At 42.1% G+C, this 26104-nt stretch overlaps 1 protein-coding gene across 2 annotated transcripts in view; it reads right to left on the reverse strand.

Annotated features, from left to right (window-relative positions):
* Positions 1 to 21690, reverse strand: part of LOC140342854 (probable G-protein coupled receptor 173) — a 119784-nt gene extending 98094 nt beyond the window's left edge. For both annotated transcript variants that reach the window (XM_072429223.1, XM_072429222.1), the window contains exon 1: positions 21553 to 21690. The gene's annotated coding sequence lies outside the window, so the exon portion shown is untranslated. The remainder of the gene's footprint in view (positions 1 to 21552) is intronic.
* Between the last annotated feature and the right edge of the window lie 4414 nt (positions 21691 to 26104).

Below are 26104 nucleotides of genomic sequence, written 5' to 3' on the forward strand. Positions count from 1 at the left end.
TAGAGAAGAAGTTGCGTGGGTTGGAAGCTTGAGAGGAAATGACTGTGGAGAAATAATTTTGCTTGGTGACAGTGAGCTCTGTGTTAAAGCTTTGAAGCTTGGCTTTGTAGTCCATGAAGTCAGTGCTGAGGCCAGATTTCCTCCACTTGCACTCAGCTGCATGAACAGTCTTTTGTAGCTGTTTGGAGTGATTGGTGTGCCAGGGTCGGAGGTTGGCAGGGCGGGGGTAGCGGAAGGTGGCAGGAGCAACATTATCCAAAGCCAGGGAAAGAGAGTGGTTTAACATGGTGACAGCTTCATCTGGGCAGGTGATTTTGGAGAGGGAGGGGGTTAGGGACGCAAGGCAGTTTGAAGGTGATAAGGTTATGATCAGAAAGGGGAAATGGTGAGTTGTCAAGGAGGGTGAGGTTGCAGAGTTTGTAAAATACCAGGTCTAAAGTGTGTCCTGCTATGTTTGTGGGGCCATTGATGTGCTGTGTGAGTCCAAATGAGGAGGTAATGGAGAGCAGTTTGGCTGGGGAGGGAAGGTTGGGCTCATCCATTGCAACATTAAAATCACCAAGGATGAGGGTGGGCAGGTCATGGGAAAGAATGTGTGGGAGCCAGGATGCAAAGTTATTCAAAAATTATGATGTGATACTGGACCAGGGGGGCGGTAGACAACAGCAACAATGAGGGGTAAGGGGCCAAAGAGTAGGACTGAGTGGACTTCAAATGAAGTGAAAATGAGAGAGGGTGGGGTAGGAAGGACTCTGTATGTACAGTTAGGTGAGGAGTCAGATGGGGTATGGAAGGTTGGATGCTGCTAATACTAACCACAGAAAGATTGGACGATGGGGTAGAAGGTGTGGGGGATGGCAATGATGCCTGGTCTTGACTGCTAGCAATGCGACAAACAGCAGCCGAACTGCGTTGGAGCTCCTCCTCACCGCTGGTGGAGCTTGAAAACGGTAATGCTCAGCTACTTGCCCCACTCAAATTTCTGGCAGCAGCACGGGTAACTTTGGTGGCATAAGGAGGAAAAGTAGCAGAGGAAGATCTAGCAGCTTGAGCTTGCTTCTTGGGCGGAGGTGGTAGCACAGAGCTCTGTGCTTTGACCAGGTGTTCCTACCAGGTTACCGGGTGGTGGCTTTTTAAATGTGTGCTCATGCAACTTGTTCCAAGTTTGTTTAGGTTTTTGCCTCATTTCAAGTGCTGAGCACACAGTTTGCAGATGACCATAGTGTTGTCATCACTATGGACACTAAAAAATGCCCACACGGGCAAACATCGAACTGGGCTGAAAGGTGCTCTGGAGCTGGTGCTCGTGGTGGTGGTCCACGGTTGTTGAGGCACAGCTGTGGTGACAGCTTCCGACAATGGATGACTGTGACTTGCCTCACTGGTACGTGAAGACTGCGGAGTGTGGGCAGCTTTTACCCTCTTCCTCCCTCTCCCCCTTTGAGGGCACTCTGCAACCTCCTCCTCCTCTTCTTTCTCCTCCTCCTCTTCTTGCCTTTGATGATCTTCTTGTTCACCCCATGTCGGATCAAGAACATCATCATCATCATCAGAAGAGACAGTTTCCCTGTATGTGCCGAAAGTAAGCAGCGGCCTTTTGGAGCCAATTTGAATTGGCCTGTCTGGCTCAGAGTGTTGGGCTGAAAAGTAAGTGGGGGGAAAGCCTGTGAAATGACTCTCTTCGTCAGATGACTGAAACAAGTGAGCATCTTCAAGGAATGCTTGTAGCTCCGCATCTCCAACACACAGTGTGTGACACAGTCTAACTAAGTAAAGCACTTTTTTTTACTTTGACAAAGCAAGCCAAGCAGTACAGAGGTTGTGATGCTAGCAAATCTCTGTCAGGAGTGGTAAATGCAGGCACGCCCTGGCCTTATATAGGCCAATGGCTGTCTGTGTGGCATGCAGTGACACACAGCCAATCGGCTGCCTGCCACAACAAAGATGGAGGAGAGCATCCTTGCTCTTACTGGAGGGCCCTAGGCATTATGGGGGAGGTCCCTAGGCATTTTGGGAGGGCCAAATTCGCAGCCTCGAATGCAGCAAAATTTGGGTCGGGTCGACCCGAATTTGAACCGCCATATTCGGGTTGAACATTAAGACGACCCGAATTTGAACAACAACACTACCTGTCAGTACTCTATTCACAAAAAATGTATTATACACTTCTGAGTGGCATTGACGATCACCACACCTGAAAGGGTCTGAGACACTCCATTTTGTTCCTGACACACTCCATTTTGTTTCAGATTCTAGCTTAGTTATGAATGTATTCCTAGGTTGTTTAGATTCTATAAATCTAATGTTCTGTCGAGACGAGTGTCCTTGTTAATTTTGCTAACTCAGATAAAGTCAATTATTTATGAATTATGAGGTGTTTTGTACGTGTCTGAAAATATGTAGCCAATTAATTTCAGATCTAGAATAGATAAACTAGTATCTATGTACTCTAATGAGCATGCGCTAGCATATATTGTTTTATTATATAAACCAGATGTTTGTTACAATAAAGCTGAAGATTGCTTGATACCATACGAGTGTATGCGTCAGTGATTCTTCCCGGGCGCCTGTTCTGATGCACTGAGGGACACTGGGATGGTGAGAGATCACAGAGGAATAGAGCCAAGAAACCTGCAGATCCTTTCAACACCCAGCTCTCCATGGCATTTACCAATGCGGTCTCCCTGGCGATAGCTGACCAGAGGCCACACACTGCTACTGCTCTCACTTACCCACGCTCCGTCTCTGGTCCTCCATCCTTTTGCCTAATGTCACCGAGCTACTTGTCTGCAACTTTATGGGTGGCATTGCTAATACATCTCATCCAGGTCATGATGCCAGCTAGCAATTATTATTAATAAACAGGATTTATATAGCGTAAACAAATTATGCAGCTATGTAAATTTAATAGGGGCATGCAGGACCCATCGGAAGTTCAAGGAAATTTTCAAGAGACTGTCAGAGGCCTTCTTGCTCATCCCTACTCCCCAGTAACGTCTATCCCTAATCTATTGAAAGAACTACAAAATTATGCTCAAATTTCCAATTTTAAAATCAATTAAAAAAAATCTGATTAAAAAAATCTGATCTGAATTTTTTACAACCTAACACCCCCTTTTTCATTTAAATGGGCAAAAGGAGCCATAAAATACCTGGGCACCCTCATCCCATCTGATCTATCATGAACAGCCATGGTAAATTTTCTACCGCTGCTTAACGTTATTAGACACGATCTGCAGAGATGGGGACAAAATGGGTTTTCATGGTTCGGGTGATGCAACATTCTTAAATGAATGTCATGCCTAGATTACTGTACCTGTTACAAACCTTACCAATACGTATACCCACTTCGCTGCTATTAACCTCCCTAGCAGTTCATTTCTTTCCGGTTTTATATGTCTAAAAGCGGTACTTTGTTTTTCATGAAAATTTATTTTACAGTTTTATTATTATTATACAGTATTCATATAGCGCCATTATATTACACAGCACTGTACAAAGTCCATAGTCATGTCACTAACTGTCCCTCAAAGGAGCTCACAATCTAATGTCCCTACCATAGTCATATGTGATTAATGTAGTCTAAGGTCAATTGTTAGGGAGAAGCCAATTAACCTAATTGCATGTTTTTGGGATGTGGGAGGAAACCGGAGTACCCGGAGGAAACCCACACAGACACGGGGAGAACCTGCAAACTCCATGCAGATAATGTCCCGGCTGGGGATCCAACCTGGGACCTAGCACTGCAAAGGCTGGAGTGCTAACCCCTGAGCCACCGTGCTTCCCAGTATAATATAATAGTATGAGGATAATAAAGTTTGAAACACAAAATCATTTAAAAACAATAAATTGAATAAATTAAAAAATCTATATATTTAAAAAAAAAAATTTTAATTAAAAAAAAATATATATATATATACATTATACTCATAGCATTATACATACTGTAAAATACATGTTCTTGAAAACAATGTACTGCTTTTACACATTAAAATCCAATGTATTGCATTCAATACAGTTATTTTATATTGAATGCAACTCCCCCAGTGACTCATCGGATGCAGAAGCAGGAAGAAGAAAGAAGACGGAGATCGCGGCGCTGGACGGCGCGGGACCCCGGCGGATCAGGTAAGCGCTCTATTTACTAACCTTCCCTGGGTGTTCCAACCCCGAGAGTGACTCGGGGTTACCACTTGTAGCAACTTTTTTCTACCCCTTCACTTTCGGGGTTACCGCTAGGTAGGTTAAAGATCCGCTCTGAATTTATACGCTTTGTATGGGGTAATGACTCTCCTAGACTTAGTTTTAAGGTCCTCAGATTGCCCAAGCTCCAAGAAGGCATTACCTTCCCAGACCCAGTATTATACCATGCTGCAGTACATTAAACCTGTCTAATAGACTGGTGTAGACACAGAGATTGAAAAGGCTGGATCCAACTAGAAGACACTCTCTCTGCCATACCTATACACTTACTAGTTTGGTCGCCACCTGACACATTTGCCCAAGCTAGAGCACCCACTCATCGGGGAGTCTCCTCGAGTGATTGCTAACTTTCTACGTGATTCTAAGGTTGAGCTCTATACATCCCCAATGGTTGGGAATTAGCCGGGCTAGGCAATTCATCTCTTCAGGCGCATGGATATCAGAGGTCCAGTTGCAGAATGACTATTCAGTGCCCAATCTCGGTCCCTGGAAAACAATGCAGCTTAAATACTTTCTAGGTTCCCTACCTGCCCCACAACAATTTAGTAGGTCACTCACGGGTTGGAGCAGACATGTACAGCAAAAGGTCTGGTGAGAGTTACCTTATCTTACTCCTATCAATTGTTATTATCACAAACTCTTTGCGTACACCCACGTATATAGACGGGTGTGAAAGGGAATTGCAACAGTCCTTTTCGGAACAGCAGAGAGAGCAACTATTCTACTATGGCCACAAGGCCTCTATTAGTAACCAGTATCAGGAAACAAATTACAAAATATTTACATGATGGTACAGAACACCAGTTGTTCTGGCTAAGATGTACCCTCATACTAGCTCTCTTCGCTAGCGCTGCGAAAAGGCCCCGGGCACGTTATTACATATATTTTGGAGTTGCCCACTCCTGCAGCCCTTTTGCAAAGGGGTAGCAGATACTATAAAAAACCTTACGGACGTAGAGCTGGCTCTGCTCCACATCTCCACCATGTCCAGGAAAAAGTATCGTTCTTCTTTATTACGCCATTTATTAAAAGCTGCAAAGGTATGTATCCCCGCCTTGGTCCACAGAATATCTTACCTTCCAGCGATAAGTTTACCTCTATTATTCATGTATAACATGTATATAACATGTATAATGCAAAATGGGAGAATATACTGTGTGTTACTATAGGTATTACTTGAGACTACATCCTTTTCCCTCCCCCTTATATCTCTCTGAGTAAACTTGTATTATACCTCCCCCACCCCCTTCCTCATTACTTCTCCCTCCCTTTCTCCACAATTTTTTCTTGGTCCCCCCAAGTTTTGAGGCCATAAAAAGGTGATGTTCACATATTTTGATGTTTGTATATTCCTATTTAGTTGATATATGTACCAAAGGCTTCTTATTTTTGTTATTTTCTCATTGTATGTTATTGGTTTCTTGGATGTCATATTTAAAAATAAATTTAAAAAAAAAAGAATGTCAAATTAGTGGGAGAGCTTCTTGCAGCCCTACAGCTTCCTTCTGAGGTAGCCATTGTAAAAGTACAAGCCCATACAAAGCTTCAGACTTCAGAAGCACAAAGTAATGCAAAGGCAGATGAGAAAGCCAAAGAAGCTGCTCTCTTGCCAATAGTACCTGTAAGAACCATGTTATCAGACACCTTAGGTAATAAAGGGCCTGTGAACCTGGAAGTCCTAGCAAAATTACAAGAACAGGCCTCAGAAGAGGAAAAGAAAAAATGGATGGAGCTGGGGGTGAAGAAAGACAATAAAAATGTCTGGCGACGTAGTCAGATCCATTGCTTGCCCCGATCATTGTAGCCTATGATAGCTCATCTCTCTCATGGGATCACAGGTAAGAAGGCAATGTCTGCCACAGTAAGGAAGAACTGGATAGCTCCTGGATTTAGACCCTTTGCTGCGAGGTACACTGTTTTCTGCTTTACCTGTTCATGCCATAATCCTGACCATGTAGTCAAAATAACTAGTAGACACACCTAGACCAGAGTACCCCTTCCAAATACCTTGAGTAGATTGTATAGAGCTTCCAAGAGTGAAACATTTGAATATATGCTTGTATGTGTGGACATATTTTCTGGATAGCCTGAGGCCTGGCCAGTAGCTAAAGTTACTGCTAAAACAGCAGCAAGGAAATTACTTTGTCTGCAGCTTTCGGGACCTAAGGTAATAGGTTAGAACAAGGATCCCACTTTATTGGGGAAGTCCTATCATAAATAATGAGTGCCTTAAATTTTACACAAGTCATCCACACACCATATCATCCTTAAAGTAGTGGAAAGACTAAATGGTATCATCTGATGCCGGGGTGTTTTTGCATTAGGGGTCGTTGGCGGGCGGGAAATTTAAAAGCAGATTACCGTGTACTTTACTATTGCTTCTCGCACCACTAATCTATCACTAATTTACTATTGCTTCTCGCATCACCCGAAAGATGTGATGCTCGCATCCATCTGGTGATGCGAGCAGCAGCCATTGGTGGATCCAGGGGGTGGGGCAGGGCGGGACATCGCCACTCGCATCACCCGGGAGGATGTGACATCTTCGGGGTGATGCGAGTGGCGTGATGGATTCTAGGGGTGTAGCCGAGCGGGAAATTTACAATGTAATCTGCTTAAAATAGTTTTTACAATAAAAAACACCCAAAAACACATAATAAATGTACAAATACATATTTTAGTGCACCAAACATCATTGCCCAGTGCCCTGATTTACATTTTGCCCACTATTAGCTCTGACCTTGATCTGACCTTTTGTTGAACTTTTGATGACTTTTAAAACACTTCCTTAGTGTATCATTTGATCACTTTGTCTTTGACCTTCAACATCCCTGACTGATTACTGGAGACTTCACCACATGGCATCCAAAAGGCATGTCGCCAGCGCAAGTGCTGTTTTGGAGGAACTTGAAAGCAGCGATAACGATTTGGAGTCCCTAGTGGAATCGAGCGATAGTGATTCACCAGGAAATTTGTCATCAGACAGCAAAAGTGAACTGAGCGACGATTCTGGACCTGAGGTCAGTGCTATGCGCACATGGTGCCCTATTGACCTTGATGCAGACCAGGCAGCACAGCCAAGATTTCCATTTACCGGCGCACCTGGGATGAAAATTGAGGCTGAATGCGACGCCCCCCTGGCATACCTGAAGTTGTTTTTGAGCGATGAAGTTATCGAAAAAAGTGTTGCGGAGACAAACAGGTAAGTCGCTCTGTGTTTGCTAACTTTTTGAAATTTTTTGCTAATTTTTTTTTTATGCAACTTGTATGCTGCTGCTCTGTGTTCGCTAACTTTTTGAAATTTTTTGCTATTTTTTTTTTATGCAAACATGTATGCTGCTCTGTGTTAGCTAACTTTTTGAAATTTTTTTGAAAACATGTACGCTGCTCTGTATTTGCTAACTTTTTGAAATTTTTTTGCAAACATGTATGCTGCTCTGTTTGCTAACTTTTTAAAATTTTTTGCTAAGTTTTTCTTTTTATGCAAACATGTATGCTAATCTGTGTTTGCTAACTTTTTAAAATTTTTTACATTTTTTTCGAAATGATTTTTTTAATGCAATTATGTATGCTGCTCTGCGTTTGCTAACATATTACTTGCAACCTTCACCACACTATAAAAGAACATATCCTAAAATACCTTTTTTATTTTGTTTTATGCAGGTAGGCTGGAGAACAGTTAGGTGCTCCACACTTGAGGTTTGCAAGAAACAGAAACTAGGAACGTGTGAACAAGGATGACATTTGGCTGTTTTTGGGCGAACCTGCAGGGAGTTGTGTGCAAACCCGTGCAGAAGTGGTACTGGTCCAAGAACAAAATGCTTGCTACTCCATTCTTTGGCACAGTCATGCCAGAATACTGATTTTTCCTCATCATGAAGTACCTGCACTTCACAAACAATGAAGAATTTGATGATGCTACCAATCCTGCACCAAAACTGAAGAAAATTTGGGAAGTTTCCCAAATGATTCTAAACAATTTCCCAAAGACCTATGTGCCAGACAGAGACATCAGTATTGACGAAAGTCTAATGACTTACAAGGGGAGGCTCAGCTGGGTGCAATACATTGCCTCAAATAGGGCCTGATTTGGCATGAAAACGTATATGCTGTGCGAATCCTCATCTGGCTACATATGGAATACAGTACTTTACACTGGAAAAGGGAAACAGTTCAACCCCAGATACAGCCATTATGGATTGGCAACATCTTCAGTGCTGTCTCTCATAGAGCCATTGCTAGATCAGGGCTATTGTGTCACAACTGACAATTTCTACACCTCTCCTGAGCTTTATGAGTTCCTTCTGCAACACAGAACAGATGCGTATGGAACCATTAGGGCTAGCCGGCGCAACCTGCCATCAATGTTTGCAAAAGGAAAGCTGAAGACAGGAGAAATTGTTGCCTGGCACAAAGGCAAGATGATGGCCCTGAGATGGCGTGGTGATTGACTACATCAACACCATGGGAGGTGTCGACAGAGCTGACCAAGCCATGACATTCCACCCAGCAATGAGGAAACTGCAAAGGAAGTACTACAAGAAGATTTTCAGGCATCTTGTTGAGCAGTGCCTATGGAATGCATACATTCTGTACAGAAAAAATTGTCAGAGGCCTGTGAATCATTCAGACTTCATTTTGCAAGTTTCCGAATCCATAGTCAAGAACCACCAAACACCATCAGTGGCTATGAATAGACCTGGACGTCGTACTTCCACTGTTGTCAACCCAGAAGGCCTGACTGGTCGCCACTTCACTGAATACATCCCACCAACCCAGAGAAAGGCAGCACTTACAAGGATGACAGCGGAAGGAAGAAATGCAAAGAAACCAGGTTCCACTGTCCTGACTGTGATGTTGGACTTTGTGCAGCACCTTGCTTCAAAATCTACCACAGCCGGGATGTGTACTAGTAATGTAAATATTTTTTTTTTTATAATCTGCATTTAATTTATATTATTATTTATCAATAATATTGCAGCCTTGTTTGGACAAAATTCAGTAAAAATTTTTTGATAAATTTGTTTTTTTTTGGGGGGATAAATTACATTGTTGTGGTCAATTATTTTATTATTTTTTATAATTATAATTAATAATTATTTATTATATTATAATTTATAATTATAATATAATAAATAAATATAATTATCAGTTAGGAGTTAATCCTAAGAATTACAGGCCCACAATATAAACAACAAATTTCTATGCAAAAAATTGTATCACTTTTTGCATAAAAAAACTAACAGAATTAGATAGCTAGGGGGGTTAAACTAGGAAATAAGGTCTTGATAAAAAGAAACACCAGGTGAAATTTGGAACCCAGGTTGGATGGTCCCTACCAAGGTCAACACTTGCATCTGATAAACAACAGCAGACTCGCCTGGAAACACGTCTCTTACTGCAAGAAAGTGATTTAGCGAATCAAGCATGAAACGTGTATATATGTATATGTGTTGTTTTCTAGTGGTGTGGGGCTGGGATGAGATTGGCCCAGAATACTCTATACTTAGACAATATGTGGTATAAACACATGGTCCAGATAACCTAACAGTATGATCGGGATGTATCAGGGTTATCCTGGTTAAATGCTGATAACTGGTTAAGGGGAATATTTTGGGCCTAGCTCAAACCAATCCATACAATCTTATTTTTTCACTCTCTGTTAACCACCTTGCCGTTAAGCCCGACCTTCGTTCGGGCACAAAAAAATTGCAAGGATGGTTAACCCCGAGATTTTTCCCATCCACAGGTCTACAATTTAAAAAAAAATTTCATGAAAAACAGTGGATCACTTTTGGTACAGAAATCTAGACCTCAGTGTAACGCTCAGGAGGTTAAGTCATATTTAGGCTTTTTTTCTTTGGCATTGGAAAATATACATCACAGAAAAAGACTCGAGTTATGTACAAGATTTCCTGCTGGTCTCTGACCTACAAATGATGAATGGTTTTGCCCTGGGCATGGTGTTCTCAACAGTACAGATGCCATGTCTAGTTGTCTGTTTGGTCAGTAGAATGACCAAAAGGGGGGGGGGGGTATGAGAAGAAACATTTTGAGAAGGATCTAGTCTCTGTCTCCATCTTGTTTGTAGCCTCAATTTTGTATCAGAATCATCAATGAGAAATATCAGGAAGGCTGACTGCATTGTGAGGGGTGATTGTCCAGTAAATCTCATTAAATTTCTTTTGTGTGTCTATTAACCAAAGTATAAATCAGAAACAATGACTAATAAACTGAGAGGTGATAGCCTGCATAACAAGGCCATGCATTGTTTAGGACATTGTTAAATATTTTTCTGTACCACCTACTGAATTTTGTATAAATAACACCATTTTCTCTAAATAAATCAGAACAGCAACTCTATAGATCAACTGGTGTCTGTGTCTGTTCTCTTACAATCGTAATTGTAATTGGAGTTGGAAAAAACAGTTTGAAAACAAAAGGAGTTAAATCCTTATAGTAACCACAAACTGTAAGTTACCTTTTATAACTCCTTGTAAACAAAAATTGTAACTGGGAAAATGAGTGGTAGCAAGGTGAAAAGTTTGGTTCAGTGCACAGTCTGCCACATGTATGCACAAATGGAGCAACAGCTCCTAGGTGAATACCACTGTGACAGATGTGTGCAAGTCGCCTTTCTGGTATCTCGCAATGGAGAGCTGGAGAAGCGCACTGAGCAGGCAGTTATTGGCTTAGATGTGGAGGGTAGAGAGGTTAGTCAGGATGAACATGAGGGGGTTGGGTTAATGTAACTAGAGGGAGTGGTGGGGGCACCCAGAAAAGGAAGGCCAGCCCTGTGTTTTAGCACCCCAACATGTTTGCAAAGTTATGTGAAGATGTGCAGGTGGCAGACCCAGTGGTGGCAACTCTAGATGTTACTGCTACCCCTAACAGCTGGGAGAGCAGCACATCTAGAAGTGGTGGGGAGGGAAACGCAGGAAGGAAAAGACAATTGGTTGTCATAGGGGATTCTATGATCAGGAGGACGGATAGAATAGTTTGTCGCCCGCATCCCTTCAACTGAATGGTTTGCTGTCTCCCTGGTGCCAGGGTTCGGCATGTGGTGGACCGAGTGGACAAACTACTGGGAAGGGCTGGACAGGACCCAGCTGTCTTGGTCCATGTTGGACCAATGACAATCTAGATGGAAGATGGAGGATCCTTAAAAATCAGTTTAGGGAACTAGGTTTCAAGCAGAAGAAAAGGACTTCCAAAGCTATGTTCTCTGGAATATTGCCTGTTCCATGCGCAACACAGGAAAGGCAGAGGGAGCTTAGGCAGCTAAATGCATGGCTTAAGTCCTGGTGCAAAAGTGAAGGGTTTGGGTTCATAGAGCACTGGGCTGACTTTTCATTGGGGTACAACCTGTATGCCAGAGATGGTTTGCACCTAAATGAAAGGGGGTCTGCTGTGCTAGGGGAAAGATTTAGGGGAATGGTGGAGGGGTATTTAAACTAGGACGGAGGGGGTGGAACAGTCAAATAAGGTGGCAGAAAGGTTAGTCAGGGGTCAGACACTAGTGGAGGGTGGATTGGGGATAGTTGGGAGGAGGGTATGGATAACTGTAAGGAGCTTCCCATGTTACAAACAATCATTGGATTGTGCAGTACTAATTGTACTAAAAAACAAAGTGATTTGGTAAACAGCGATGGTAAAAGCAACAATGGTTTAAAGAGCCTGTTCACCAATGCTAGTCTAGCAAACAAGATAGGGGAGTTGGAAGCATTAAAGAGTGAGGAGGATTTTGACATAGTTGATATTGCTGAATCCTGGCTTTGTTCTTGCATGACTGGGCTGTCAATATTCCTGGGTATACTCTCTTTCGTAAAGACAGAGTCAAACAAAAGGGTGGTGGTGTCTGTCTGTATGTGAGAAGTGATCTAAAAGTGAATGTGAAAGAGGAAATTGCGGATGGAACAAGCGATGAGGTTGAGGCATTATGAGTGGAGTTAAATGTGGGGTTGAATAACAAACAATTCATTATTGGAGACTGCCATAGGCCCCCCAGTGCTAAGGAAGAAATAGAAAATCAACTACTAGCACAGATAGAAAAAGCAGCAAAAAGTGGAAGTGTTTTAATCATGGGACATTTCAACAACCCTGACATTGACTGGAGTAATGGTACTACAGGAACAGCAAAAGGGAGGAAATTTGTGAATCTAATACAAGATTATTTTAGGGTACAGTTTATAGAGAATCTGGGTAGCAGTGACCATAATATGATTTCATTTATTGTAAGCTGTACACAGGAAGCAAAAACAGGAAAGATAAAAACATTTAATTTTAAGAGAGCACATTTTCCATTATTAAGGGCGGCTTTCTGTGACTTGGACTGGGAGACAATATTGTCCTCAAAGAACACAGAACAGAAATGGGAATGTTTCAACTCTGTTCTACAAAAGCACACTGAAAAACATATTCCGATGGGTAATAAGTTTAGGAGGCTAAAATTAAAACCCATGTGGCTCACAGCTGATGTTAAAAAAGCCATAAGGAACAAGAAAAGGGCATTCCGAAAATATAAAAATGAAGGATCACCTTCATCATTTGAAACCTATAAAGAATATAACAAAATATGTAAAAAGGAGATAAAATGTGTAAAACTTCAAAATGAAAGACAGTTTGCAAAGGCAAGTAAGGCAAACCCCTGAAAGATCAGATCTGAGCATGTAGGCCCCTTAAAGGATGTCGCTGGGTTGGTAACTGGGGATAAAGACAAGGCAGATTTACTAAACACTTTTTTTTAGCTCTGTGTACACAAAGGAAAATGGCAGAGCTCAAGTCCAAATTCATAATAGCAATGTCACTGCCTTAAATGAGTCATAATGGCTCAGAATTGATATGATAGAGAAACAGCTGGGAAAAATGAAGGCTGACAAAGCACCAGGACCTGATGGATTACATCCACGTGTCCTCAAAGTGTTGAGCTAGGTTATTTCAAAGCCATTATTTCTATATTTTAGAGATTCTTTAGTCACTGGCAAGGTACCGATGGATTGGCGTAAGGCCAATGTGGTTCCTATCTTCAAAAAGAGAGCAAAGTCATTACCAGGTAACTTTAGACCCGTTAGTTTAACGACCATAGTTGGAAAGGTCCTAGAGAGTTTGATAAAGAACCACATAGAGGAGTTTATGCTATAAAATAATAGTCAGCATGGCTTCAAGAAAGACAGAAGTGAGGAAGTAAGTAAACAGGTAGACAGTGGAATAGCAGTTGATATAGTGTACTTGGACTTTGCTAAAGCATTTGACACTGTACCCCACAGACGGTTAATATGCAAGTTAGGGTCGATAGGTTTAGTAAAGTCAATCTGTAAATGGATAGAGAACTGGCTTAAAGATCACATCCAGAGATTTGTAATTAATGATTCATACTCTGAATGGTCTAAGGTTATTAGTGGTGTACCCCAGGGTTCAGTGTTGGGACCTTTACTGTTTAACTTCTTTATAAATGATATAGAGTTTGGGATTAAAAGTACCATTTCTGTGTTTGCAGATGACATCAAACTATGTTATGGAATTATGTCCATACAGGATGTCTATAATCTACAAGCAGACCTGGATGTACTGTTTGATTGGGCAGCCAAGTGGCAAATGACATTTAACAACATGCATGCTTCATACTGTCTAGGGGGAATACATTTGGGGGAGTCAGAAATAGAAAAGGATCTGGGGGTTCTGGTAGATCGTAGAGTTAATAACAACATGCAATGCCAAGCTGCAATATCTAAAGCTAGCAAAGTACTTTCTTGCATTGGTCAGACCACAATTGGAATATGCGTTCCAGTTTTGGGCACCAGTTCACAAAAAGGACATTGTGGAATTGGGGAGAGTGCAGAGAAGGGCAACTAAATTAATAAAAGGAATGGAGGAGCTCAGGTATGAGGAGAGCTTAGCTGAACTGAATCTATTCTTCCTTGAGAATAGATGTTTAAGGGGGTATTGATCACCCTGTATAAATATATAAATGGTCCATATAGGGAACTCTCTTCCCCATTATCCACTTTGAGATTGATACAAAGAACAAGAGGGCACTCTTTGCGTCTGGAGGAAAAGAAGTTTAAGCTTTGGATAAGGAAGGGATTCATCACTGTAAGGTTCGGCTCCCTCAGGAAGTAATTTCAGCAACTACTATAGATTGCTTTAGGAAAAAGCTGGATGTTTTTCTAGAAGCACAGAATATAACTGGGTATTAAGGCTTTAAAGTAAAAATAACAGTGACTGTTGATCCAGGGAACATCCGATTGACTCATAGAATCAGAAATAAATTTTTTCCCCTGTTAAAGCAAATTGTACCAGGGTTTTTTTGCCTTCCTCTGGAACAACTATGTCTTAAAGGGTTTTTATATCTGGAATATGTTTATTTCCCTAGTGGTTGAACTTGATGGACTTATGTCTTTTTTCAACCTAACCTACTATGTAACTATGTAATATTAACCTAACAGCTGACGTTTCCTTAAGAAATAGATACATTTTTCCTTGACACCCTTTCTACTAGTATCTAACCCTCCAAACATGCCATTATTCTCCCTATCTTGAAGAAACCCTCACTAGATGTCACAGATCCCCACAGGATCAGGGGATCTGTAACCCCTTTAGTGTCAGCCACCTTGCAGACCCCTGCTGCCAGCACCATCTCTGCTTCTGGATCCAACTCTCTGCACACTTCCTGGTCCAGGTCATGTGATTCTCGGTAAGCTGCTCCCTTGCCTCAGAGAACTAGGGTGTTCCGCAGACGCACTCCCTCTGCTGGCAGGCATGTGAACAACACCTGAGGCTATCTCATCACCAACACTCCCCCTACTGGTGGGGTTGGTGTCTGCAGCTTACATGACCTACACTCATCACATGACATCCCCTTTTTAAGGAAGTGGCCTGGAAACAGGAAGTAACCTGGACAGGGAGTTCCTTGTGGTTCTACTCCCAGGTTTCTACTGCTTCAGTTTCTGTGTACAGTTCCTGTGTTATATGTGTACTGACCCCAGCTTGTTTTCTGACGACTCTTGTTTGCTGTCTGTCCTGACCTTTGGCTTGTTTCCTGACAACCCTTGTTTGCTGCTGGCCCTAACCTTTGGCTCGTTTGGCTACTCTTTTGGATTTCGCTCTGGCTCTACGTTTTGGTTCCTGGTAGTTAGCAGTCACCTGCCTTGGGGTGCACGAGGGCCGCAACCTGGCAGTAGCTCGCGGCACAACAACCTCACCTCTAGAGGCTCGGGAGAAGACCAAGCTACTGCTTAGACCCTGCGCCCGGTGCACGTCTCCACCCACTGGGTTGGTGACACAGTGAGTCCACTACTTTGCCCTGTGGAGCTGAGACACTAGACCCCTCCCTACCTTTTAGCTACCGTCCTATCTCTCTCCTGCCATATGTTTCCAAGCTTCTTGAGTGCCTTGTCTATAAAAGACTGACTGATTACTTAGACTGAAGGCTAACTCTCTCTTTGACCCTCTCTAGTCTAGCTTTCGAGCCGCACATTCCAACCAAATACTTACTAAGGCGGCCAATGACCTCTCTTGGACACTGCTCTCTCTTAGGTTGCTTCCTACCTGTCTGACTCTTCCACTCTCTTCCCTGTTGTTTCCCATAACCAACAATATTATCTCCTTGCCTAACATCATAAAAAACCCTGAATAAATTTAGCTCCCTGTCAAATTTCAAAATGAATTACTCCAAATCAGCAGCCTTAGATATAACGCTCCCAAATGCCCTATGCTCCCACCTTAAACAATCATTTGCTTTAAGCTGGAAACCCCATTCAATTACATATTCAGGCACGAAAATCCCCCAAACACTTTCTGAGATATATGAACGGAACTATCTCCTCTTGCTTTCCACTGTGAATAGTGACTTAGAAAGATGGGACAAACCGACCTTTTCCTGGCTAGGACGCATTAATGTTATAAAAATAAACATCCTCCCTCAATTTCAACCTCTTTCAAACACTGCCCATTAAAGTTCCTGGGTCCTTTTTTAGAAACTCTCATTTCTAAACTTTTTCGCTATATTTGGCGAAATAAAGCTTCAAGATTTTGCAGATCTTTGCTCGAGACCCAAACTGGAAGGGGGGCTAGGGATCCCAAACATGTTAAATTATTATTTATCGGCCCATTTGACACGCGTACTGGATTGGTGTCAAAATGAGGGATCTAAACAATGGATATCACTCGGACAAACTTTTTGCCAAACACCTTTAAACCTCCTCCCATGGTTGCCAATATCGGCTCTCCCAGAAATTAAATCTCATCCCACGCTGGAATACTCATGGGAGTTGGCTGTACGGACTTTCCCCCGTTTACACCTCTCGCCCTCTCCATCACCTCTCTTTCCTGTTTTGGGCAATCCATCCACCCCCCCTGGACTGGAAGACAGAATGTTCAAAGAGTTGCTTTCTTCTGGTAGAGCACTGCATTTTATTAGGTCGGGCAGATGGGCTGGTCCAGAAGAGTTAAGAGATGGTTTGGGGGAGTTCCAAATAGATTTTTAGGCCTTGCAGATCTCCCACTTTATGTCTACCCTCGGCTCTACTTTATTGCAGACCCCTTCCACCCTTTGAACAATTATGCATAGGGGAGGGTGGCGTCAGACACGCTTTATCTGTTGTTTACAGGCTCTTACAGACCCCAGCGCCCGACTACACACCCACATTTTTTAGGTCATAGGAGATTGATCTGGATCTACCGCTGTTTATGAAACAAAAGGAACGCATCCTGTACTGGACCCATAAGGCGTCCATTGCTAGCAGATACCACAAAACTTGTTACAAGGTGGTCTCATGGTGGTACCGCACCCCAGAGAAATTACACCACATCTTCCCAGCTGTATCAGACGGCTGCTGGAGGTGCCAGACCAAGGTGCCCCCTGAGGAATTTCTGGGTCACTGTCTAATCCATAGTTCAGCAAAAAGATATCCCAAATGACCCGTCTTTTTTCTTTTTACAACACAACTTATTTTCACAGAAGGCATATAAAAGTTCAGTTGTCAGGCACCTTATCATGGCCGCTATTTCCTGCATAGCCACCTGCTGGCAGAACCCTAATCCACCTACAATCTGTTCATGGCTACGTAAAGTCAATGAGATTCACCGCATGGAAGACCTAACATCCTCCATACGAGGCACTTGCAGGAAGGTGGCCAATACATGGTATTATTGGTCGCAGTTCATGACATCCAACGAGTACCATAACTACTTTTCTCTCATTTAAAACTTTGGTGCCCTATCTGGCCCACTCTTTAAGCAATCCCCGTTTAGTTGGCTTTTGATGGCTATGCCAATACAGATTCCCTATAAGAGCAACCCTCCTATTTTAGGAACCTTCCCCCCCATTACCTTCTTACCCCCCCCCCCCCCCCTGCTTTTCTTTTTATCTACGTGTTCCCGAGTACTTTTACATGCTGGTTCATTTTTGGACTTTTATACCAAGACTGTAGTAACTGGTTTGGAATATTACATTTACAGATGTAAAGTTTGTACATTTATTTTGTTTTATCTTGTTGTTTAAGTATTCATGTTTCCTCTTCCCTGTTTTCTTTCTGTACCCTCTTAAAAGTTTTAAATAAAAAATGTTAACAAAAAAAGAAAAGAAAAAGAAATATGATGCAGAACGCAGGCTGAGTAAGTAATGGGCAAATGGTGGATGAAGGATACCTACTGGCAACACTGGTGACCTGAGCTGATTTCAGAGGGGACATGAGGTACTTCTATGATCAAAAGAGCTTAACTTTTGCAATACGTTCACATACAGAGGAGAGGTTTCCGAAAAGTTTATGTAGTATGGGGCCCAGATATTTCTGAAGGCATTAATTCTCTTTGCTATTTATTGGAATTCTGATTTGGGCATGGTCCAACAGCAAAACCATCTACTAATTAGAAAGTGGACATACGTATATGGACTATATGGGACACTATCAAAATATTCTATGTCAGCTTATAAAAGGGTGTGTTTAGCTAAATAATGAAGGGTGGCCAGTGATTGCAGCACTATGGTTCCAGATCCAAATTGCAACCCAGGCACTGTGGAATATGTTGGTGCTAAATAAATACCTACATAAAATATTTATCTATTATTTTTTTTTTTTTACCTGGACTGCCCAGGACTGTCCTCCAAGCCATTTTTTGTAGGATAAGAGTAGGAGAGTCAACACTGAAATCCAATCAAAATATTTTGCATTGCACAGTACCCACCCCCCACATATTTACACACTGAGGGTTTGAAGGGGAGGAGAGACGAGAGCATACACTGCTAACTTTACAGAGCAATGCTCAGATAGCTGACAAGAGACTAAAGACAGCAGAGCTAACATTTTTAAATATCAATGACTAATACAGTAAGTCCAGTAAGTTACATACGAGATAGGGACTGTAAGTTTGCTTTTACGTTGAATTTGTATGGAATTGGGAACAGGTACATTATTTTAATACATGCAATTAGGACAGATGTTTGTCTCAACATAATATTAGGCAGCTTGGTGTCAGCTACTGTACAAAATCCTCAATGTGAGTTAATCACAAACAGTAAAAAAAAGTAAAGTAAAAAGTAAAAGAACAAAGCAAAAATATGGAACCTAGACATTCATTAACTTCTGGAGCAAGCTGTGCTTTGATATGCAAAAAGAATGCTCTCTTTGGGTTTTCTTCTTACATATCAAAGGCATACTAGTAGGTGAATTTTCTTCTCTCCAGATCCTATTATTGATATATGACTATAGTTGGAATATTAGATTGTCAGCTCCTCTGATAAACAGGTGACATGACTATGGACTGTGAAGCCCTATGGAAGATGTCAGTGCTATGGAAATGTTGTAATAAATAGTGGTGTAACTCCCCTGGCTATGTCATGGCACTGGAGGGTCACAGGGCTTTGGGTGGGCCCCAGCCCTAAACAAAGTAAAAATTCAAGCTGCTTGAAAAACATTTCCACTTTTGCCCTGTCAGCTATGGGTGTAGGTTGTCACGAGTAAAAAAAATACTTCATAGATGAACTATTATCATATCATGAACCGTGTGTGGGACTTCTGACCGATCAATTAGCATTCAGATTGAATCAGTCAGTTAAGTGCAGAATTGGCAAAGGATGTACTTGTGTTTACTAGTCCTGCTGAGGTTTGTAGTTCTAAAAAAAGTAGGTATAACATAAAATACTATTATGGTTATTTTTTTGCTACTATATGGATCAATTTTACCCCCAGCTCTGCTCCCTAGTGGGGTACTGACTATGCTGTGTCTCTTGCTTGAGGTACTGTTAACATTTTCACCATGATTTGTAGGTTTCCTTGGAGAGGGACATGACCTTTCTCTACCACAGTTTCACTCTTACCTCTACCCCCATCCTGTGTGAGTGAAAGGAGAAGTAGCACACTGATGAGCTTATCTCTCTGACACTCTGTCACCTCTCCTCCTATCAGCATGATGTGTGCAATGCAACACATCTGACTGCAGCTGTGCTGCTTCTTCCAACCCCTCTAAGCTCTGCTGTACAGGGACTGCAAGAGGCTAAAGTCAAATGTTGCTGCTCATGCTGCTGATACATTTAATGCTGTATTAATGATTTGTGACTGTTAGATCATCCTAGAGTTCTGGTTTAAGGCCAGCTCAACTAAACACCGACCGTTCATTCTGTAGGCAAGTTTCATGAACCTGCCAGAGAATGGAGCTACACTGACCCAGTCAATATTTTATAATGTAGAATACAAAATATTGGGGATTGCAACCAGGAGATAAGGGAACATTTTACCATTGTATTCCCTGAATAAGAAGCTGCCTGGTGATTCACCAATTTGAATGAAGTTGGTTTTAGGTATTTTATTAGTACCTGCTGCAAACTAACATATACTCAGTATAATTTTTCAAGCTGTCCTTAGATCCAGGGGATGGAGAGAGGGTCGAAGTCTGTGTACAGCCTGGATCTAGGATCCAAGGGTTATCATAAGGACCTAAAGATCAATCTAAAGACTTAAGTTGGCCAATAATAACCAGGATAAGAATCTGCTTGAACAATATTCTTTTAAAATTCCATCAGCTATGTCCCTGATTGGATACAAATTTTAGGTAGGTCCTCATATTACATTGCTTAGTAATGCCAGAATGGCGGTTGGATTGCCTAATCATCTATGGACAGCCTTGAGTATGAACCTTCATCAAGAGGTTGATGGTGGAGGCTCACAAGCTGAAACAGACATTAGACAAGTTTGTATATCAGTGGTGATGAACTTACTATATATAGGGAGGGCTCAAATGATCCCAAAGGGCCATACATAATATTCAATATAAGTAGCACTACAGGAGATCATTGGCACAATGGTGGAGATGGACAGAAACTTTTGACATGCTACAGAAGATGGTAGACTAAGGATATGTTACACAAGATGGCTACTGCCATTACAGACCCTTTACCAAGCAACAATCCCACCACTGGCTGCTAGGCCAATAAGTACCAATGGGGTTGCAGATTGGGTACCATCGCTGCTTGCCCTCATGGCTTTAGCCTTGGTTCTTCTACCTGCACCCATCAGCTAGCACACCCTCCCTCTGCTATCATCTGAAGGCCCCTGGGCTTAGCTTGGATCTACAAGGCCTCAGAACCTTTGTGGACAATGGAGCCCTAGCCAGCAACCTCCATTAAAGGGTCATTATAGAGCTCAAGGGGTTAAGTATGTGCTTGAGGGGGGGGGGGGGTGTAACTTTTAGACAACAGGGGTAATTAAGCCCAGCAGAAGCTATGGTAACACATTCCATAGAAATGTCTATAAATCAAGGAAGCTTTTTTTGTATCTGCAACAACAACACCTCCTAGACAGACATGGGACCTAAAAGGAGGCCTACAAACTCTATTGGGATTAATAGATGCACAATCTCGGCCTCCTGTAACCCTTTGACAGCCAGAAAGCTGGACCAACCAGGCTTTTCCATGGACAAAGGCTAGGGCAGTGGGCATAACCCCCCTTACCCCTAGCTATGGTTTAATTAGGCGGAGGAGACGATGGCATTTATTATTAGCGTTCCCCATTAATGTACAATTACATCATCTTTGCTGAAATTACAGACAGAGTAAAGGGGGGTAGGCAGGCTGTTTGGGATATGTAAAGTGCAGCGTGGATAAAGGCGATGAGGAGAACAATGGAGAGGCCTCAGTGGGGGGATGGGTGCCCAGACCTACACATATACATTGTAGTGATACAATTAAACAGAAATGGACTACAGGAGGAATAACAATGGGCCAAATGAATTCAATATAGGGAGGTCCATGTAGATGGGTGAGGGGGAAGACGTACAGACACAGATGGGAACAGCCTGTCCCTCTTGACCCCTCCAGGTATGTCACATCAATGCAGGAAATTATCCCAACCTTACCTGCTCACCTGCTGGGTGACCCAAACCCTGGCATTGACCCAGCTGGAGATGGCACTGGGAAACGGTCTATTGGGGGTGCACCTCTGATTTTTTCTTCCAGGCCACTCCAGCAAAAGGGAACCAGCTATCTTCTACATGGTTGAGAGGGGGGGGAAGCAGCGAGCAAAGGCTAGAGATGGGGAAGGCGGGGGGGGGGGGGGTTGGGGGGGGGGAGGTATCCGCCTCTGGTTGCCATAGCTACAGGAGCAGGATGACTTATTGGCTCCGGATGTTCATAGGGATACAGCTCCATCCCTTCCCTACTCTGATCTGACATCATTCAGTCACAGAAATCTGCACTTGGTCTCGGTACAGAGAAAGCTCCATTAATCTGTCTCCTTCTCAGACTACGTTCTGGCTGCTTGGACGTATTGGCTTTGGTGCACAAGTATTAAATACCATCATCGAGTTTCATCATCTGCACGTCGCCATTCTAATGAGGGAATGACATTTGTTACCCGCAGAGCATCTTGCATCCCACCGCAGATCACATATTGCCCCAATTAGTGAAGAGTATCACTGCCAACCATGTACCAAGCTCCTCTATTGGAATATTTAACGGTTCGTTATGGTACGCATACACTGCAATGTGTCGTTGCGATGCATTGTGCTGCTTGACTTTTTAAAAATACCTTTGTAAACTGCAGCAGTGCCTTGCAATCCTTTTTTAATATGCTGCCTAAAAACAAATATATGTCCTTTGACTGAACTGAAGCCACAGTATGTATGCAAACTACTGTGTTGTTGCATTGGGCAGTGCCACCCAAAGCACCACCATGTAGCTGGGGTGAGCGAGCCCTGAGATACAAAGGTAGGACGCTGCAATAAGTAGAGCAAGGGGAGGATGAGCAGGAGACGCTTCACTGTGTCCTCCCCATTAAGAAAAAGCAGCGGTCATTCTTGGTGGTTGGTTAGGATTAGTGAGATTGTGGTGTGGTTATCATTTCCTCACACCTGTGAACCGCACCCATACTATCTCGCCTATAAATTCCTATAAGCAAAGAATGGGGGCAGTACTGAACCACTCACTACTCACTGTAAAATGTTGGTATGCCAGTTCATTAGGAACCAGCGCTGGGGTTGCCAAAGTGCCAACTGTTTTGAGCCACCCAGGAACCGTCATCCCCACCGCCTATCTGAACAAACCCATAGTGATTTGGTAGGAGGGATCATTAGATGACATTGGGGTGTAGCTGCACAGATGCTAGATTTTTGCGCAAGATGATCTCCAGCAACGAAAATCTAGTTACAGTTTAAGGCTATGTTCACACTGCCCATGAAATTGCGGCGCAGTTACAGCTTCCTCATGCCAAGGACCTGCTGCCATGTGGGAAGACGTTACATATAATGTCCCTCTTTGGAAGCTCCATAGAAAATGAATAGGGGCGTCAGTAAAAGCTACAGTACTGCCTACTGCCAGTGGTTTGATGACATTAAAATAGGCTATTTTTTTCTTTAATATCTGCCTGTTTAACAAATTATAAAGGATTTTTAACTATATGACTCTTTTTTTTATTCTGACCATGTTAGGCTAAATGTGTTGATCCTGCCAGAAAGGTGGTGTCCTTGTCACTTCCTGTGAGCTGAACTGAAGCAAAATCTCATTTTTTCTAAACTACTAATGCTATCAGTTCACTAAGTCATGGAGATGAACAAAGTCGGAAAATAAACAAGATGAGATGAACAAAGTTTTAATATAAAATAAAATGAAATTGAAATTTTTCTAGTTACCATAACGTACAACGCACCAAATAAAGGAAATGACAAATCAAGAATTTCTGCACTCACCAATTGATACTCATTTCATTAATAAAAGATACAAAACTATATTATTAAGTTATCATACAGTGCTGGCCGGTCATATATTGCTCACCGTTCACCATTCCTGTACTGAAGAGAAGAAACTGCACCATACAATGCGTCCTGTTATTTATAGATTTTGTACCCCAAAATCTCTGCAATGGATACTTCTAGAGAAATGCAATTCATGTGACAGATAACCAAGGGGTACATGTTCTTACTACTATATCTTTAGGTCCCTACATTAGGGTTCACAGAAGGTAAATGACCAGCTATGTATGACAGAGTAGCACAGTATGACAGGTATAGTTTTTGCATTTTGTAATGGCGCTGTAGTAATGTAATTTTAGGAGGAGTTAGCCACAAGAATACCCCACTTGCAGTTACATCTCCCTTTACATCTCTTACAGAGAAATTGAGGGTTTACCTCCACCTCCAGTCTGAATGCATTCTTGAAGTTTTTGAACAAGCAAGTACATATTTGGGGCACCACAGCACAGAGCAAATTGACAATACCCTAATACTCATTGCCATGGAAGTGGCCCCAGGGGTTCCCTAACATGTAAACTCAATTTAGGGACCAAGGTCTTGAAATAGCCCCCCTTAATGTAAAAATATATATAAAAATATATTGTTAGGATTTTATGCTTGTGACCCCGTATCTGGCAACTTGTATCCAGCAATCTCTCAGGGTCCCCTGTGTACCCTGAACATATCAAATTTCCATGACACCCAGTGTAGGTGATATGAAGGTTTACATGTGAGATTAGTAATTAATGAATGATTCATACTCTGAATGGTCTACAGTTAATATTGGTGTACCCCAGGGTTCAGTGTGGGACCTTTACTGTTTAACATCTTTATAAATTATATCAAGTTTGGGATTAAAAGTACCATTTCTGTGTTTGCAGATCACACCAAACTACCCTTATGTAATGGAATTAAGTCCATACAGGATGTTTATAATCTACAAGCAGACCTGGATGTACTGTTTGATTGGGTAACCAAGTGGAAAATGGCATTTAACCTCCTGGGCGGTTCATTTCTGTCCGGATTTATGTGTCTAAAAGCGGTACTTTGTTTTTCACGAAAATTTATTTTACTGAATATTTTAATAGTATGAGTATGAAAAAGTTTGAAACAAAAAATCATGTCAAATTAAATTAAATGAATTAAAAAAAACTTTAACTTTTTAATTTTTAAAAAAAAAATAAGTAATATACTCGTACTATTATATTATACTGTAAAATAAATGTTCATGAAAGGCAATGTACTGCTTTTACACATATAAATCCACTGTATTGCATTCAATAGTTATTTCGTATTGAATGCAATACAAATAGATTTGAATTTCCCGCCCTGCCCCACTGGCAACGTCCTCACGCACCGACGTCACTGGAAACTCCCCGGTGACTCATCGAGTGCAGAGGAAGCCGGCCGGAGGAAGAAAGAATAACTCTCAAAACCTTTAACACTTAACCCTTACCCAATTAAAATACCACACCATGTGTTGCCTAAATGGTCCGTAGGCCTTTTATTGACAAATAATAACTAAATAACTTATTATCAAAATATCAATATAAAAAACAATATACCAGTATCTATATAAATAACGTACATGAATGACCAGTATAAAACATAACATAAATATAATCAAATATAAACAAAATAGCATAAATGTAATAACTATAAAATTAAATACCAAATAAACAACAAATACCATAAAATACTGCTTCCCAATTAGCTTAATGGTTGCTGGTCCTCGAAGGCCACCACATTATACCTTTTGGGGTCTGCACCTTAAAACACAGTTGCTCCCAGCCGCCCATACTCCCAGCTCCGGAACAAATATATACTTTCCTTGTGCAGACCCCCTCAACAACAATTTACACAAAACCATTAGCCCAAACCCAAACATTTGGGGGCGTCAGATATGGAAAAGGATCTGGGGATTCTGGTAGATCGTAGACTTAATAGCAATGCCAAGCTGCAATATCTAAAGTTAGTAAAGTACTTGACTGCCAAGCTGCAATATCTAAAGTTAGTAAAGTACTTGACTGTGGCAAGACACGGTCAGGCAGACTTGCTTTCACCCCCACCCCTTACCAACCCCCCCCCCCCCTTTTATCACCCCACTCAATAACTTTAACACTTAACCCTTACCCCAAAAAAATACCACACCATCTGCTCCCAGCCGCCCATACTCCCAGCTCAGGAACGAATTTATACTTTGCTTGTGCAGACCCCCCAACAACAATTTACACAAAACTGTTAACCCAAACCAGGGACTCCATACCATAGATGGGTCGCTAAAACCATAATTATTACCAACTAGCACACTCCCCTCGAGGACTTCAACTGCCAGCACGCCACAAGCGAGACACCTTACACTTGTGCCCTCCTCTAAACCTGCAATTTCCGTTAAATCCCGTCCTGAAGACCCAGGAACCATAAATCTGTACCCACATCAGTCAAATGCACCCCATCGGACCTCAAATACAATCCTGTCTCAACCTCCAATTTCCTATGTCTAACTTTCCTCTGTCCTTATTTAACTTCTTATGGGCCTTATTCAAACATTCCCCCGACCTAGCCCTTCTGCAATGCAACCTGCTCACCATATCGGACCACACCACCAGTAGGGGCTTAAAGGTCATACGCAGTCTCAAAAATCCCCATTAGTGTCTCTGATTAACTCCCGGACCGGCCTAAC

This window comes from Pyxicephalus adspersus, chromosome W (assembly GCF_032062135.1).
Source record: "Pyxicephalus adspersus chromosome W, UCB_Pads_2.0, whole genome shotgun sequence".
In the NCBI taxonomy this organism is placed as follows: domain Eukaryota; kingdom Metazoa; phylum Chordata; class Amphibia; order Anura; family Pyxicephalidae; genus Pyxicephalus; species Pyxicephalus adspersus.